The sequence below is a fragment of the Myotis lucifugus genome, unplaced genomic scaffold, assembly GCF_000147115.1.
Source record: "Myotis lucifugus unplaced genomic scaffold, Myoluc2.0 scaffold_7, whole genome shotgun sequence".
Lineage (NCBI taxonomy): Eukaryota > Metazoa > Chordata > Mammalia > Chiroptera > Vespertilionidae > Myotis > Myotis lucifugus.
This window is the reverse complement of record NW_005871055.1, coordinates 286312-305547: the sequence shown is the minus strand read 5'-3', so window position 1 is coordinate 305547 and position 19236 is coordinate 286312. Positions and strand designations below refer to the sequence as shown.

At 36.9% G+C, this 19236-nt stretch overlaps 1 pseudogene; it reads left to right on the top strand.

The window, feature by feature from the left end:
* Nucleotides 1-17847: 17847 nt before the first annotated feature.
* LOC102419870 lies at nt 17848-18609 on the top strand (annotated as a pseudogene).
* The last annotated feature ends 627 nt before the right edge of the window (nt 18610-19236 follow it).

The following is a 19236-nucleotide window of genomic DNA, read 5'->3' as shown; positions in this document are numbered from 1 at the left end:
GGTGGATTCCACCTCCCGTCACATGCCCTCAGCCCCCTTGTGTCTGTGTCCATTCGGTTATGCTTATATGCATGCATACAAGTCTTTGGTTGATCTCTTACCCACCTCCCAACACTCCCCAGCCTTCCCTCTGAGGTTTGACAGTCTGTTTGATGCTTCTTTGTCTCTGTATGTTCTCAAGACTGCCTGGTAGTGGCACAAGAACTGACATATAGGCCATTGGAACAGAACAGGGCACCCAGAAATCAACCCAAGCCATTATGCTCAATTAATATCTGACAAAGGAGGCAAGAGCATACAATGAGGTTAAGAGAGTCTCTACAATAAATGGTGTTGGGAAAATTGGACAGATACATGCAAAAAAATTAAACTAGACCACCAATTTACATCATACACAAAAATAAACTCAAAATGGATAAAGGACTTAAATGTGAGATGGGAAATCATAAAAATCTTAGAAGACTCCATAGGCAGCAAAATAGTAGACATTTGTTGTAGCAATATCTTTGCCAATACAGCTCCTTGGGCAATGGAAACTAAGAAGAAAATAAACAAATGGGACTCATCAAAATAAAAAGCTTTTGCACAGCAAAAGAAACCATCAACAAAACAACAAGAAAGCCCACTGCATGGGAGAACATATTTGCCAATGTTATCTCAGATAAGGGTTTAATCTCCAAAATTTACAGGGAACTCATACAACTTAACAAAAGGAAGATAACCCAGTCAAAAATGAGCAAAGGATCTAAATAGACACCTTTCGAAAGAGGATATACAGAAGGCCAAGAGACATATGAAAACATGCTCAAAGTCACTGATCATCCGAGAGATGCAAATCAAAACAACAATGAGGTACCATCTCATACCTGTCAGAATGGCTATCATCAACAAATCAACAAATAAATGCTGTCGAGGATGTGGAGAAAAAGGAACCCTTGTGCACTGCTGGTGGGAATACAGACTGGTGCAGCCACTGTGGAAAACGGTATGGCGTTTCCTCAAAAAATTAAAAATAGAACTCCCGTTTGACCCAGTGATCCCACTTCTAGGAATATATCCCAAGAATCCAGAAACACCAATCAGAAAGGATATATGCACCCATATGTTCATAGAAGCACAATTTACCATAGCTAAGATTTGGAAACAACCTAAGTGCCTATCAGCAGATGAGTCGATTAGAAAACAGTGGTACATCTACACAATGGAATACTATGCTGCTATTAAAAAGAAGGAAATTTTACCATTTGCAACAGCATGGATGGAACTGGAGAGCATTATGCTAAGCGAAATAAGCCAGTCAGAGAAAGATAAATAGCACATGATCTCAGTCATTTGTGGAATATAATGAACATCATAAGCTGATGAACAAAAATAGATACAGAGACAAAGAAGCATTGAACAGACTGTCAAACTGTCTGACTTATTTAATTTAGCATATTAAATGCCAGGATTCATCCATGCTGCTGCAATGACAGTATTTCATCTTTTCATATGGCTGAGTAGTATTCTGTTGTATATTTGCACCACATCTTCTTTTTTTTTTTTAAATTGATATTAGAGAGAAAAGAGAGGGAGAGAGTTAAAAAAAAAAAAGAAACATCAATGTGAGAGAGATACCTAGATCAATGGATTACCTATTGTGTGAATCCTAACTGGGGACCAAACCTACAACCCAGGTATGTGCCCTGACCAGAAATCATAACTGTGACTTCAGGTGAATAGGTCCATGCTCCAACCAACTGAGCCACACAGGCCAGAGCTATACATCTTTTTTGTGCGATCATCCATTGAAAGACACTTCAGTTGTGTCCATGTTTTGGCCACCATGAATAATGCTGCAATGAACATAGGGTGCACTTGGCTTTGCAAAAATATGTTTTCAAATTTTGGGTGTAGGTACTCAGAAGAGGGGTTGCTGGATCATATGGTAACTCTATTCTTAATTTTTTGAGGAACCTCCATAGTGGCTGTACCAATTTACATTCAGCAGTGAATGAAGGATTTTTTTTTCTCCACAGCTTCTCCAAAACTTCTTATTATTTGTTGTGCTGATAATAGACATTCTAAGAGGTGTGAGGTGGTATCTCATTATAGATTTGATTTGAGTTTCTCTGATAGCTGCTGAAGTTGATCATATTTCTCTTATCTCTTAGCCATTTGTATGTCTTTTTGGGAGAAGAGTTTGTTCAGGTTATTTACCTATTTTTTAAATTGGATTTTTTTGTTTTGTTTTGATGTTGAGTTGTAAGAATTCTTTATAAATTTTAGATATTAACCTTGTGTCAGAGCTATTGTTTGCAAATATCTGCTTCCATTCCAGCGGTTGCCTTTTGGTTTTGTTGGCAGTTTCTTTTGCTGTGCAGAAGCATTTTATTTTGATATAGTCCAATTCATTTATTTTGGGGGCAAATGAATGAAATATTTTCTAATATCAAGGTTCATAAGTTTATCTATATTTTTCTATCTAATTTATAATTTCAGTATTTATATTTATATTTTTGATACATTTTGAGCTAATTTTTATATATGGGGGCAAACAGTAGTCTAGTTTCATTCTTTTGCATGTGGCTTTCCAATTTTCCCAGCACTATTTATTGAAGAGACTTTGTTTTTCATTGTATGTTTTTGGCTCTTATATGGAAAATTCTTTTACCATGTACATGTGGGTTTATTTCTGGATTCTCTATTCTGTTCCATTATCTATTTTTCTGCCAATACCATGCTATTTTTATTATTGTTAGCTCTGTGGTATAATGTGAAGTCAGAGAATGTGATATCTCTAGCTTTGTTCTTTTATCTCAGGACTAGAGGCCCAGTGCACAAAATTCAGGCAGGGGGGGGACCCCTCAGCCCAGCCTGCACCTTCTCCAATCTGGGATCCCTCTCACAATCTGGGACTGCTGGCTCTTAACTGTCACCACTGCCGGGCTTCAACCGGCAGTCGGACATCCCTCTCACAATCTGGGACTGCTGGCTCCTAACTGTCACCACTGCCAGCCTGATCACCCCTAACTGCCTCTGCCTGCCTGCCTGGTCACCCCTCACTGTCCCCCCACTGGCCTGTTCACACCCAACTGCCCCCCTGTCAGCCTGGTTGCCCCCAACAGCCCCCCTCCTTGCCAGCCTGGTCACCCCACACAGCATGCTGTTCAGTCGTTTTGTCATCCCTCACTAACCCCCCACCAACCTTGTCACCCCATGCAGCCTGCTGTTTGGTTGTCCATCTGGTTGTTTTGGTCATGACGACCACATGGCTTTTTATATATTAGGATTACTTTGGCTATTCAGGGTCTTTTGAGATTCCATACTAATCTGATGATTTTTTATTTTACTGATCAATGCAAAGAAAGAAGATTTTATTCTAACCATGGTACACTGGTGACTAGAAGTACCTGGTCTGATAGTTTCTGCAGTTTCCAGGGCTCTCCCTAACTCATTTTGCTCATTTACCTCTAAACTATATCAGATTTCTTGTATTTTTTCCAATTAATTTGTGTTTGTTTAAATAGGGTCCACTTTCTATTGCTTATATCTAAAATAGTAAATGCCAAATAAATGCCAAATAAAACGGCCAAATTTTCCTGATAAACAGATAGAATTTATACATCATTAAAACTATTCCATGCAAAATCTATCACATATTATTAAGGTAAAGAAGAGGCTAATTTTGTGATCATAGTCATTAAAGCTAATTTCCTTTCCATATCTAATCAACCAATCAGTGTAATGCCCCATCCCTCCAAAATCCATCTCAGACTTAACTGTTTCTCTCTGTCATTACTGCCAAAACCTTCATGCAGGCCACCATTTTCTCTCTTTGGATAGCAGGTGCAATATCATTTTATTTTCTCTTTATTTTTCACTCCAATCAGCATCCAAGGAAATATTTTAAAAATATAAGTTCAATCATTGCACTTTCCTGTTAAACTTCTTTGACAGCTGCCAATTGTACTTCAGATACAATCCAAACTATTATGATCTGCCTTGGATAACCTGCCATGGCTCACTTTTAAACATAATCTCATATAATTGTTTTGCACAAGCCACTTGTTCTTTCTTTCAGTTCTTAAAAAATTCTAAAACTATCCCCCACCTCAAGCTCTCAGCTCTCAGCTTAAATGGTTCCTCCTTAGAAATTTCTTCCCGAAGTAGTCTGTTTTTACTTACTTGCCCTTGTTTGTTTACTTCTTTGCTTTGACATATTTGAAATATATACAATTTCTTTTGCACTTACTGTATGTACATTCACTGGAGTGTAAGATCCATGAGGGTAAATTGGTTAACAAAACATCCCCAGGGGTGGCACAGTTCTAGCCCACAGTGATCTCTCAATAAATACTTTATAAATAAGTGAATGCATGTCTTCAATGTAGATCAGAATAGTATTGCTTTTCTTTTAATAATAGTTTATATTCTCTTTTCTTAAAAGTGCTTTTAGTGTTAATTCCACATTTCATGTTTTAGTGCTTGAACATTTCAAACAAACCTTTATTTAGGCTTATCTTTTATATAATATTAAATGAATAGTATTTTGAAGTGTTATTAAAATAAATACAGTATCAGCAGGAAATCTATTGAAATTTCGCCAGAGAACAGGCTTATAAAGTAATCATGGTGTCAAGGGGAACTTAACAAATCTTTTATCTTATTTTTTTACCTGTAAACCTTTTTTGTGTCAGGAACAACACAAGATCACAAGATTCCAAACTCACATATAGACAGTGGAGTGCTACATCTGAACTACTGTGTGCTTTGTCAGACAAATCCTCACTTTGCTTCTCAGAATAATAGACTCAAAGAAATGGTTATTGAATTAGAAGGAGAGAGCACAACACTATTCACAGGAAAAAACTCACATTCTTTCACTTTGGAGAAATTGTAATGTGATTAGAACTTTGCAAAATAGATAATTTAAGTGGAAAAGTTGACAGGTTTCATATAAAAAATAATAGAAGCTAATATAAGGAGTGATGTGCTCTTCTTTTTGCATCTGAGCAATACTCATACACTCAGATGAAAAATAAATGTAAGGTAAAAGGGATGGTATGCAGAACTGAGCTAGTAAGAAAATAATGCTCTTAAAGTACAAGTAAATTTTTTTTAAATCCTGGGCAAGTGAATCCTGATTTTCATTTGAAATACAATTTTCACATTCAAGTTGTAATGAAATGTCAAATATGATACAATATGCGATTGTTGAATCTAGTCTGGGCAAGAAGAGTAACATGGAGGAAGTTTATTAATCTTTGATTTCTCTTTGTTAGAAAAACCTGGTGAATATATTGTTTCTATGAGGCAAACCTGAAAATTTTGTTATGGGAATGGGAAGAAGAGAACACTGATAAGCTTTGGTTTTGCTTTTTGTTTTTTCTTATCACAGCATTTGATCTATAATATCACTAATTTTAAGTTAAAATTACCTACTTTATAAAGTAGCTACGAATAATTGGCTTTTCACATGGACGAGAAAAATGTTCTAAATTCAACTTAGTAAACATTATTAAATATCTTCTCTCCACAAAGCATCAGGTAGTGGAGATTTTTAAGGTATATAGCTCTTCTCAAGTAAGTCTCAATTTACCAGGATATACCATATCTGCACATCTGCACAGATTGAGGGCAGGCAGAGGAGGATTCGGGCTTCCCAAAGATTAATGAGGGTTATCACTTGAAAATCATACTAAAATTCAGATTCTCTTTCAGTAGTTCTACTGTGGAATCTATATTCTACATTTCTAACAAATTCAAAATAATGCTGATATTGCTGTTTTATGGACCAAACTTTGAACAGAGAAGGTATAGAGCATAGTGGCTTGAAGAGGGTCTCAGAGTGAGCCTTCCTTTAAGCAGAAATTACACTTAAAATGTATACCCGTGAGATGTTAAGCGGAGGTGTTCTGGAAATAGGAAGGCCATGCTAATAACAGAGTATAGATAGGAAATGGTTTGTTTTGTACGTAAATTAATAACTATTATGATTTTTTTGTTGGAGGGATATTGATCACTTGCTATGCACAGGTAACATGCAAGGTTTTACTATATATAGTTGGTACATTTCAAGATTGACTGCTGGTTAGTGCAAATATATAATTTTGAAAATAATAATTAAAGGCATTATCTTCTCAGGAAACTGATTTTATTTCCATATTCCTCTTTCTTGATATACCTGAGAGTCTTTTGGATGCTTTCATATGTAAATACTAGCCATTTTATGAAGTTTTGTTGCAAATACAACTACCACTCTGCCACTGTTGTGCTACATAAGCTCCTGCCTGCTTCCTTCTTCATTGTTGAAAGGATTACAGATGTCCCCTTTGTTTTTGTATTGTGGTTTATTTCCCCATTGGCTCCCTCTACCCCACATTTGCCCCTCCCTAGCCTTCACTACACTATTATTTCTACCAACAGAGAGATTATGTCCCCTATACTGTGAACCTTTATTTTTCAGAGTAAACAGGACCTAGCATTGAGAAGAGGGAAGGGCGTGGGTGGATCTTGTGATAGAGTGGTGAAATGCACTGCTTATTTCTCAACTGTAATCATTCTGGGCCCTGCTATTCAGTCTGACCCTTTCTTCTAAACACCACTCTCATGCTACTTTTTCTCTCATGAGGTCTTTAGTCTCTCCCTCCATCTGACTTCCTTCAACAACTCATGCTTCTTCAGATAGGCCTGTTAATTAGGACAAGGTCTTTTGCACTGTGCTCCTAGACTATGTGTAAATTAAAATTTGTGGTTGGGTAATGTTTTCAGTAAAATTAACAATCTGTGACATTTTTCTAAACACTAGAACTTTGTGTCACATTCACAAGTTTGGTCTGGTGAAAGCACTAAGAGGACATCTAAGAAGGAGTCATTGTTTCATTCTGTCCACTGGTCTAGCTCAGACTCAAGTCCAGCTCGAAGATTACAACCTCCCATCTGTACAATATCATTCAATCCTAAAAACCACCATATAAGTTAGACTTTCCCTCCATTTCCAGCAACATTTTAAGTGTAGAAAGCAACTAAAGCTCAAGAAAATTAAATGACTTTCACAGAGTCAGATAGCTAGTAAATGATAAAGCCAAAATGCTCACCCACTTGGATTTGGAAGATAAATCCAGTCCCAGTGAAATAATAGCTATTATTTCTTAAACCAGTTGTTGTATGCTGGTCAATGTTCTAAGCACTTCACATGTATCCCACCTTCCTTCTTTGCATTAAAGAAGGAAGGTGGGATTTTATAGATGAGGCCATTGAAGCACAGAGATTTGTTCCAAAGTCACACACAGAAAATAAGTAGAAGAACTAAGATTCAAACTTAGGCATTGTTGGTCTAAAGCTACACATTTTTAAAAATATTTTTTTTAAAAAATTAGAGTTTACATTCAACATTATTTTGTATTTGTTTCAGGTCTACAGCACAATGGTTAGGCAATCATATACTTTATAAAGTATTGCCCCCAAAATTTCCAGTACTCAGCTGGCACCATACATAGCTATTATATTATTGACTCTATTTTCTGTGCTGTACTTTATGACTATTTTGTAACTACCAACCTATACTTCTCAATCTCTTTACCTTTTCCATCCAGTCCCCCCCCTCTGGCAACCATAACTCTGTTCACTGTATCTGTGAAACTGTTTCTGGTTTGTTTGTTTGTTTGTTTATATAGTTCTTTAGATTTCATATATAAGTGAAATTATATGGTATTTATATTTTTCTGAATGACTTATTTCACTTAGCACAATACTCCCTAGGTCCATTCATGCTGTTACAAATGCTAAGAGTTCATCCCTAAAGTGACACTCTTAACCACCATCTTTCCACCTTTTAATGAGATATATTAAAGTAGTTCAAGACTACCAATGAGAAATTAGGGAAATTCATTATTGCTGATATGAAACCTAACCAAATGTGCTGGATAGTGGCAACTATGTGTAGTATGATGTGAATCAAGAGTTACAGAGATTTTATCACTGTGGAAGTCTTAGTCAGGAGGTATAGAGGTCAGTATGTGCAATGCCAGTCCATGGCACTAAGTACACAAAAGCCAGGAACTAAAGAGAGAATGATACTGTAGCGAGATTAGGTTGAGAGAAACTGAGGAGGATGTGAATTGCCACATCTTGGGTGATGGTCTGCATCAAGGCTAATCTCTTCCAACTAGGGTTCAGATCCAATTAAAATTTTAGTTCCTGCCTCTTGGAATTCTGCTCTTGATTTTTTAAACTAAAATTTATATATATTTAAGATGTACAGTGTGATGATTTGATATGCATATTGAAATAGTTACTGCACTCGAGTTAATTAATAAGTTCTCTCCTCACATAGTTATCATATATATGCATGTGTTAGCACTTAGAATCTACTCTCTTACCCAATTTCAGTATTCAGTGGGTGAGAGACTAAAGTCAGGTTCACAATTTTCCATAACATGAAATAGGCCAAATGATGGGAAGGCACGGTGTGAACTAAGTTATGAATTATGTGGAAGAAGAGAAGCTAATAAATGTAAAAAGGCAGGTTGTAAAACAGTGATTTGCAACTGATGTTTCACAAGAGTTTTTAAAACGTACAATGTCTGACTATTTAGTCAGGAGCACTGACCTCTTTCCCCTTAGATTGTCAAATTAAAAAATGACAACAGCCAACACAACAATAGCCACCTGATGCGAATGCTCTGTCTTGAACTGTAAATATATAGGTTATATAATAGAGTTGCATCTTATTGGATATATATATATATATTTATATATATGGCTAAACAACTGCTACTACTGGTCCACTGAACGAGCAGTCAACCAGTCGCTATGATGTGCACTGACCACCAGGGAGCAGACACTCAATGCAGGAGCTTCCCCTTGGTAGTCAGTGCTCTCCCACAGCCAACCTCCCGTGGTTCCTCCCCCACATCGCCAGCTGGCCCTGAGCAGCCCTGATCACCAGCTAGGCTGAGGGATCCTACCCATGCACTGAGCCTCTAGTGTTACATAATAAGGTTACTTTTGATTGGTTAATTTTTGTTACTAAAAATCCTTATATACAAGTATAAGCACCTGATTTTTTAAAAAGTCACTTTGGAGCAAAAAAGGGTTACTACTATTATCATTTTTTTGGAAATCTATCAAAATTATACCTATTTTTGTTAGATCAATAAAAATATATATTTTGGTGTGCCACAGAATGTTAATAATCAGTTTATGTGTGACATGAGTTGAAAAAAGTTGACAATTGCTGGTGAGAAAATTCTGTGTGAGCCCACATATGGGAGAGATGAGGCAGAGAGTTGACATTAGAAATACTACTTTGCATCCACCTCTATTTGGTTTGGTCTCATACTTGGCTCTTCCGCTAACTACTTGTGCCAATTAGTAAAGCATCTCAGCTTTAACCTACTCTACAATCATTTATGATGCTGATGCTAGAAATGCCAGTCATATTTTGGTTTTTCCAGTTGGCTCTCTATAATGCTCTGAAACTAAGGAGGCTCTGGAGGCAGTTTTAGCCTAGCAATCTCTCTTCACTTTGGCAGTGGCAATTCATTCTACTTAGTAGTACTTGATCCAGTTTAAAGTTTTTCCAATATTTGCAAAACCAGTCTCATTTGCACCCCCTGCGAGACACCAGAACGAGCCAACTACTCCATCAGCTCAATAAGTTTAGAGACATCAGCACAGACTCATGGTATCCTCTATGTAGCAGTCTAAGTTTTTGGCTTTGCAGAATCCTTCCTTGTAAGTTCTAAATTCCAATAATCCCATCTCTTCCTTGCCCTGGAGTGGAAGCTGCTCCTGCCGTGGATTCCTCAGCAATAGCTTGCTCTCTTTTGACACTTTAGTTCTTTGGTACCTAGTCAATGACCTTTATATATATTCTCAATTTTAAAAATTATATTGTATTGTCCTAGCCAGTTTCGCTCAGTGGATAGAGCGTCAGTCTGCAGACTGAAGGCTCCAGGGTTCGGTTCCAGTCAAGGGCACATGCCTGGATTGTGGCTCAATCCCTGGCAGAGTCGTGCAGGAGGCAGCCAATCAGTGGATGTTTCTATCTCTCTTTCTGTCTTTCTTCCTCTCTGAAATCAATAAAAATATATTTAAAATTATATGGTATTTTCTCCTAACTAGACTGAGACTAATAATACATTTATGACTTTGAAAAGTCCCTGAAACATGATTTTCTTATTACTAAAAGGTTTTTACTGGACAAAATCCAACTTTCCTTTTAGCTATATGTTCTCTGAGTACCTGTATCCCAAAATTGGGTAAAAGAAAAGACCTGGAAGTGCTACTTGGTTTTCCACTTGCTACGTGTTTACAAAGATTATCAGTCCCATCAAAGACACTAAATGTCTCCGTTCATGAGGGCAATATAAAGTCACAGTAAATTTTAATGCACTTCAGAAGAAAAAACACTAGATGCATGCAGTGTTGGTATCAATGGGGAAGGAAAGCACATGTTAGGACCTGAGGCATAATAACTGAAGAATAATAAAATAATTATTACTATTATTGCTGTTATTTATTGAATGCAGATGTTATATATGACACCTGTTAATTACTTTCTTTATACATGTTTAATCCATACAATAACCCTATGTTGCTGTGGTGATGTTTTTTTATGATCCTTTTATTATTAGTGAGGAAGCCAAGGTTCAAAGAAGGTATATAGTTTGTCCATCATCCATAATAAGTAAGAAGAAGAGTTGGACTTCAACACTAATCCATCATGCTCCAAAATCTATTTTGTAATGATTATGCTTAATTTCCTGTTATGAAGGTGCTAGGCCAAAGAGAGAATAGGACCATTCATAGGCCCAAAGGCAGTTACTAAGAGAAAAACATTAAATACAAATGTTACATACATCAATTTCTGGTTCTCTATATATCTTTATTTGCTCTTTTTTTTAACATTTAAATGTGTTATATGTGCTTTAATAAATTACAGATTTGTCATTTTTTTTGTATCTCAAGTACAAATTTCCTATCAATGATAATTTCTAAGCCGTAGTTGCCCAGAAGCAACACTGAAGTAGGTGCAGCACCTAAAATATATACTGTTTGTGAATATTTTTATTTTATTCTTAAATCCTAAAGAGAAACAATTTACATATGCACAGGAATTTACTGATACTCTGTTAAATTTTGATTCACATACTTTAATATTCTTTGTAGCTAGTCAATGCAAACAAAGTTGGATTTGTTGGAAAACTCAAAAAAAGAGACTGATTCAAACAAAAATTATACTCTTTAATCTTGCCTAAGATTGATAGAAACCAATGCTTCTAATTAATACCAGGCAAAGTATCATGAAATTCTGCCCAAATGAATGACATACTTATAACAAAGAAACTAATATGGCGAATAAAATCATATTATTTGAATCTTGAGTTTATTTATGATGTCATACGTTGACACAGTAAACCAGCAAAAGTATTAATGAGAATGAACATAAACACAAATATTCATTTCTAAACTCAATTCCCATTCTAAAAATGCCCTGCCTAAATATTCAGAAAGATTGGAGGATACTGAGTGCTCATCCATCAGGGAAGTTATCAGGTTTAATAGGATGGAATCTATGAGGGATTCAGAGCACCTGAGGGAACCATCCTGCTTAAGCATGGGTTATCGCTGTTATAAAGTGGCAAATGTTCCTGAGTGTGTGACTAGACTACTAAGAAACTCTGTGTAAAGAAGCAAGAAAGGGAGAGAGAGAGAGAGAGAGAGAGAGAGAGAGAGAGAGAGAGAGAGGGAGAAGATTAAAGAATGTTAACAAAAAGGAAAAAAAAAAACGTGCTGTATAAGCATTAGTTAGAACCCAAATGTCTGTGAAAAGACAGACCTTTTATAGGTTACTAATGGAATGCTGATTTTTTCCCCTCTGATCTCTCTGGTGCCTCTGCAAATGGGCTGGGAACCTAACGAGGACCGTCTTTCTCATAACGTATCAAACATCCACCCTGACACGCTGCCAAAAATACCACACCAAAAACGGCGCCTCTCACAGTACCCCAGCCTTTCTTTTCCAGATGATGGTATAATAAAGATATTCTTCCAATTATTTCAGACCCTTAAAAGAGAAAAGAAGATACAGTTTAAGTTCAATTCTGAAAAGGAGTAAAGCTGTCAGGGAAGCTATTTTTGAGCAGGTTGGCCATTTCTAGTAAAGAGTCTTTGAAGAAAACTTTTCTCTCCTGTTTAAAAATATATATATTAGAGGGAAGGTAGAAGGTTTGCACCCTTATATCATAGTAGTGGTGGGGTGGAAGGAATATAGTGCAAGTTTGTGAAGTCATTTCAAACCTTGAAGTACTCAGACAAAAGACACAAGTAAATACAGGAATATTGAACTCAATTTTGCAGTGACATCAAACTCCTTGTAAGATTTCTTCAGAGGACTGTTGGAGGGACTGAGTACTAAAGTGAACTCCTTCCTGCTTTTTCTCTCCAGAAGAGACCACCTCTGCTCTTCCTCATAGGCTTCTCATAAGGATCCATGCAAATGCCTACCGCCTACCTACAGTGAGTGGAAGATCATCATTGGCTAAGGACACAGGTGAACCTGCGGAGTGTGCTGCAGGATGGAGATGGTCACTCCTGTCCTGTCTGCCTTCCTTTTGCATGAAAGTGAAGGTCAGTGTGTCCACATTCAGCACAGAGAGACTCCTCTCCTGGGGCAAGTTGGTCTGGATACAAACTCCCTTAAGTAAGAGCAATGCAGTGGTAACTGAATTACATGGAGGTTAGGTTTTTCCAAAATTGAATCCAAAAAAGAAGAAGCAGTAAGGGGCTACCTCAGTAGGCTACTTCAACAGAGACTATCTCTGAAGTGTAAGAACACTCATGTTTTGACATATAACTGACTTTTGTGATTGTAATGGGTATTATAAAGAAACAATCGGTCCCAGATGGAGTCACTTGTGCTAATCCCCGTGTCAGCAAACCAAGACTTAACATGGATCCTAACTGCAATTTCAGCCTCCCCCAGGAACATAATCTTAACTGGTGGGTCGGGAATTTCCTGGTTATCAGCCTAATAGACCCCTTTGTGCCCCAAAGGGAGGTGACCTTGTCCGAAATAATCATGGTTTTTTATTAGTGTTTATGACTTTCCTGAGCCACCCCCTCTCTGCTTTTAAAAGCCTTTCATTTTCTTTACTTCTTTGAAGCTCCATTCTATTCTACTTGATCGATGAGATGCCTCTTGACTCATAAATAGCGGAGTGAAACAAATTTGATCATTAAATTTCCTCAGTTGAATTTGGTTTTGTGAACATGGGCAATTTCGTTTTTCTCTCTGAATAGATCCACAACAGAATCTGACCACCTTTCCTCTGGGGCAGAGTAAATAAACCTCGGACAGTTTAATTTATGTGATAGTTAGTGGTCAGAACGAAAGTCAGTAGTTCTCAGGTTTTATTCTGGCTACCACTACTACATGATCAGTATTCAGGAAGAGATGAAATCTTTTTACTTAGAACAATTTTCTGAAAGGAGTCAGTATCAATCTCTTGCACCTAGAAAGGGTTCCCTTGGAAATTATTAAAAGTTTCCTAAGCACTAAGGGTTCTCTGTTTGAAGTTTTATCATTTATTTAATCAACTATATTGCTCTTTGTTATGAAGATACCGCTGGCTGTGTGTTCCTGACCCTTGGTCTTATTTAGCATTTACATCGCACTTCTGTGTAACAAAGGTATGCTGCAGTTGTTTTTACTAGTTATTTCTCACAGCACCTAGTGAAACAGAACAGCATTATTATAGTTATTTCATAGAAGAAGAGCAAACTCAAGCAGGCCTGGAAGCATCGCAGTTTTTAATTGCTACCTTTAGAATGAAGGAATGTTACTTCAAAGGTTCAGTGTTTCACCAGGTGAGCCAATAAAAATGTTTTGAAAAATAAATGAGGGATTCAGAGGTACTTTTTATCGCAACTCACTTAAGATTTTGTGTGTTGCCTTTCCATATGATAAACATTGAGGTGTTTTTGGAATGGCAGGAGTAAAACAGAAAAAACAAAGCTTCCTTTGGTAATTCTTTGTCATAATGGGTGTTTCCTTATGTGAAAAAAATGTCCTTTGTTTGGGAGTGAGGTTGCTATCCCCATTTGTTGACCAGGCTCGTTAGGTATGCCATGCATTAGTGGAAGTCTCACAAAGCCCTGTTGATATGGCATGGAATCTCAACAGAGTTCCTAAGTGTTCATGGTCTGATATCTTCCATATAGATTTTTATCTGGCAGCATTGAACTAAAATCCTCTGATGAGCTCACTCACAGCAAGGCCAGAGCTCCCAATCTCATCCGCCTCAACCTGTCTATCTCTTGAAAACATAGAACCCCAAGGATTCCCTGGTTTCTCTCCTCTGGTCTGACCACAAGCAATCTCTCCATAGTTCTCTCCTCCATACTCACACAGCATATCGACCAGATGGTGAAACCTAATTGCACAACAGAAATCCAATAGGGGCACAGATTTTCTCTATCAAGAATTTTCAAATTTTCCAGTTCTCTTAACAATTCCTTCTTGGTTTTCTAAATAAACAATAGAGTAACTTTCAGAAATAATGCACTTTGCCCAAAGGCAACGTTTTTCACATCTACTGATGCTTCTCTCTCTCTACTTGTTGATGGCTTGCACACCTGTTTGCCCTTATTGCCCTGGAATCTCACAAAGAATTACATTTTGTTCCATTCTGCTTTTGTAAATTTAGTAACTTTTTCTCAACTGTTCAGTAGCTTGCAGAGCTGGGTTTTGTAAGTGAGGCAGTGTTAAGAAAGAACTGTGTTAATGCAGTCCTTCATTCTCTTCTTAGATATGAATAAGACACTGGAAGTCCCATCACAGCATGCCCCAACTAATGGGGAAGCCAGGGCATATGCCCTGGAGGGTTATAAATGAAATATGATGACATACCAAAGAGAGGATAATTAGTTGTGAAGGAGTTAGTCAGGCAAGCAGCATGGAGAAGAGATATTTGTATGATGCAGTCAAGAATGAACAAAATTGAAAATAAACGCACACACAAAAAAACAATAACTCCATAGTTTCTCTCTCCAGAGAAGACTCTTAAAAAATATGCCAATTGTAATCCTTTTCTACTCTCAAAGCAAAAATGTTCACCAGACAAATTTAGATACGCTAAGGTGGTTTTATTCAGTACTATTACAATAAAGGAGAAAATGAATCTAACTTCACTGAAACAAAGGATGTCATGTGCTTTTTCTACTTGCGTGAGTTAATAGAAAGTACTAGAAGGCAGTAAGGGGAGGGGGGTTTGATCAGTGGGGTGTGTGTAGCACTCTGTGTTACTCCTAATTTTGTGTGTATTTTTCTCTGTGATTAAGCCACCTGAGTTTGCTCATTGGTGCCTGTCCAATGTCAGTCTCTATTTGAGCCCTAGCCTAAATTAGCTCATACCTGCTCACAAAGACAGGGAGATAGCGTTGCTATTTCCTTCAAGGCTTACATTTCAATAGATGGACCCAGGTCCTGGAGAAAGATATTTCCTACATTGTGAAACTGCCAGAAGAAAACTTATACATATATCTTAAAGGAGCAGAGAAAGAATTTACAATTACAAGTTGTCTAACGTCAATGCTCTAAAAGGGAAATCAGGGGCCTAGAGTCAGGAAGAAACCTGGATACAGTTAGCCAAACTAAGTAGAATGTTAAGACCATCTTAATCACCACTGTTTGGAGAGAGAGATGATGAATGTTGGCCAATAGATTAAACTATAAAGGGGCAAGTGGAGAAGACTGTGATTATCAACTTTGTGGAAAACAAAGAGATAGCCTATGGGGGTTTCTACATTTTTATGTTAAGGGCAAGGCCAAAGCAACAGTGTTTCATGTGGTTCATGGCTCAGAAGCTTGCCATATTTATTCAAATAAATCGACAATGCCTCATGCTTTGTAACAGTTAAAAATCCTAGTTACAGCATCAGACTGACTTTAGTTAAAATATTATCCTTAAAACTAATTTACTATAAAATTTAGAAAATGTGCTTAATGTTTCTACTATAAATAATTATACCTATCTCATTAATGTATTGAAAAAACTAAATGGAATGCCCTGAGGAACATTTTCCATATGGAGCTTGCTTGGCATCTGAGGAATGCTCAACAAGGGGCAGGTACTATATGAGTTACCTAAATGAGGTGCCAGCCCCTAATTGGTCTATTGCCTAAAGTTATTCTCATGCCTTCATCCCAAACCCAGCAAATAAGCACACTGTATTTAGTCCTGTTCTTGAGGGAAAGATATAGCCATTGCTTTGATCACATCATGGTAATTGCTATCGTTGTTATTTTATCCTTTAAGTTCACGTGTAATTTATAAAGTTATCACAGGAGGAAATAACCTTAAATAGAATTACTCCAAGAATTAAAAGTTATTGTTGTTGTTGTTGTTTTCTTTTTTTTTTTGGAATGTTCTATGATTCCTTTAGCTTTTAAAAAATGTTACTTGAATAGTTATTTTTACCAAAGCTTTACATGTCCTTTTTACTTTACCACTGTGAATCTTTAGGGAAGTTGTGTGTTACATAAGCATTAAAGACTTAAATGAAACTCAGTAAAGAGCAGTGTTAAACTCATCCCTTGCACGGGGTTGGGGGGACCCCAAATTTCCTCAGGCCACCAACAGAAGAGAATTTTCTTCATAACATAGAGTCCTGTCACTCTATGAATCTATTCTAAATAAAAAAGGATTTTCTGGGTTTCCATCTTGCCTGAAGTGTTAAGTTCCCTGCATGACTACTGATTGCCTCAGCAAGAAAGATGTCAAATAACCTCTCAGCCTAGAAAGTAGGGCTGAAGCCCTTGGTCAGTTACTGAAAACTCAACATCAACTAGAACACGAGTACAAATATGATCTGAATGCAGTGACTAAAGTGATGTTTTTATTTAATTGATTCTCATAGAGCAAGAAAATAATTATTTTATAAACACTTATTATGTTCTCGGTTCTTTTTTAAGTGCTTATATGATATTGCCAAAGAGAAAGATTGACATTTGCTATAGACTGAATATTTATGTCCCACTGATCTGTTTGTAAGTTGAAATCCTAACCCCTAATGTATTAGGAGGTAAGGCTTTGGGAGGTGGTGAGGTCATGAGGGTGGATTTAGTTCCCTAATAAAAGAGACCCCAGAGAGCTCCCTTGTGCCTTCTGCTTTGTGTGGATAAAGCAAAAAGATGGTCATCTACCAGGAAGTAAGCCCTCACTATATGCTGAATCTGCTAGTGCCTTCATCTTGAATTTCTCAACATCTGAAACTATGAGAATTCATTTTTGCTGTTTATAATCTACAGTTCTAGTAGGCCAAAAGGACTAAGACAGTATTATTTTACCATTTTTAAAGACTAGGAAGGACATTTCCAAGATTAATATGAGATGGGAGAGAATTTGCTTCCACACCTCTGAAAGTTGCCAGCAAATGTTAAGAAGGAAGAAAGAATAGAAAACAGATCAGTAAATCTACAACTCAGGGAAGGAGTGCTTTTGAAAAAGGGACAACATATGTCTTGTATGTATGAGTAACATGTTTCAAATCAAAAGAATTGATGAAGGAAAAATTGTCTTCTCTTGAAGACAAATTGTCAATTTGTTGATGGTCAAGGAAGATGCACTTTTATTTAATAGTCCTACCAACTAGATTTAAATTAATGATTTTAACAGATGTTTTCCTCCCCTGTGGTTCAAAAATAAAAGATCACTTTTTTTTTTCTTAGAGACATTCAGCAAAATATCAATTAGCTGCCATGAGTTATGTGGATTTGGCTTATAGGTCTCTGATCTCAAAATCTGAGAGCTCCTTCATGCCCTGGGTACTGCAGCCAGCAGATTGGAGGCCATAATCATGCCACAAAACACATATACTGAGTCACACTACAAGCACTATGGACCCCCATGAGAAAAAGAAAAAGAAGGAAGGTCAAGAGGCTCATGAACATCCAAAGAAGGCAAAAAGATGTTTGGTCTGAAAGCTAAGTTCAACCATAAACAGTTCCATGCTGAGAAAATACAAATGAAAAAGACAATCCAGGTGCATAAAAGAAAAAGACCAAATGAAAGGATGCTGAAGAGTTCACAAGGAACAGTACCTGCATGTCTACTGGACAGAGAGGGACAGTCCTGAGCCAAATGATTAAACAAAAACAAAAAGAGAAAGTGGGAAGACGGGGGACCCCTCTGCCCAAAGTTACTGCCCAGGGAGAAACAGGCATTAAAAGTTATTTGAACAGAAAAGAGAAAGAAGAAAGCGTGGAAGAGAATGGTTACTAAATTATGCTTTGCTGGAGATGGCTATATTCAAAAAACGCCCAAGTATGAAACATTCATTAGGCCAATGGCTTACATTTCAAGAAGGTTTATGTGACATGTCCTGAACTGAAGGCCACCTTTTTGCCTGTCAATGCTTGGTGTAAACAATAATCCCTCATCAGCACTTTATACAACTTGGGGTATTATTACCAAAGGTACTGTCTTCAAAGTGAACTTGAACAAGTTGGGCCTTGTGACACAAGGAGGCAAGGTTTGACCAAAATATGCCCAGGTTGCTAACAGTCTTAAAAATGATGGATGCATTAATGTAGTCTATGGTTTGACAGCACTTTCATAAAACCAGGAAAGCGTCTTAACTGTGATGTTTCCAAGTACTGTCACACAGCTTATGTGTCAGCAGTCATCCAGAGACTATTTGTTCTGTTCTAAAGAACATTAAAATGACCCAGTTTAAAAATATATATCAATTAAAAATAAAGATGAAAATAAGTTGGAATGTAGGCAGAAAGTAAATATTCCAAGTTACTCACTATTATTAATTAATCAAAAGTAAATGTCTCTCTATAAGTTAAAGTAATAACAATAAAACACTTCCAAATGCTTTAGATTAAAAAACTAAATAATCATAAAATTAATTTGATTATATATCTAAGTCTGGAGATATTAAAATTTGTTATTTCTTGCTATTGTTAAACACTTCAGAATTTAAAAAGCTGAACCTAAGTAAGGTACAAAAGACTTGCTACATACATATTATCAGAGTGGAAAAATCTCAAGTATGAAAGCCTTTATATTTGAGATTCCCTTTACAATTCATAAAATATGCCACAGATAAGCATCCAGTCTAGAAGGAGCCCAACAAGGAGAATATGTCCATGAAACTTGTTATGACCAAGAACTCTTACAGCTGTGAAACTTGCAAAGAGAGAATTATAATAGTGTAGCCTGCTGGCAATCTAACTTA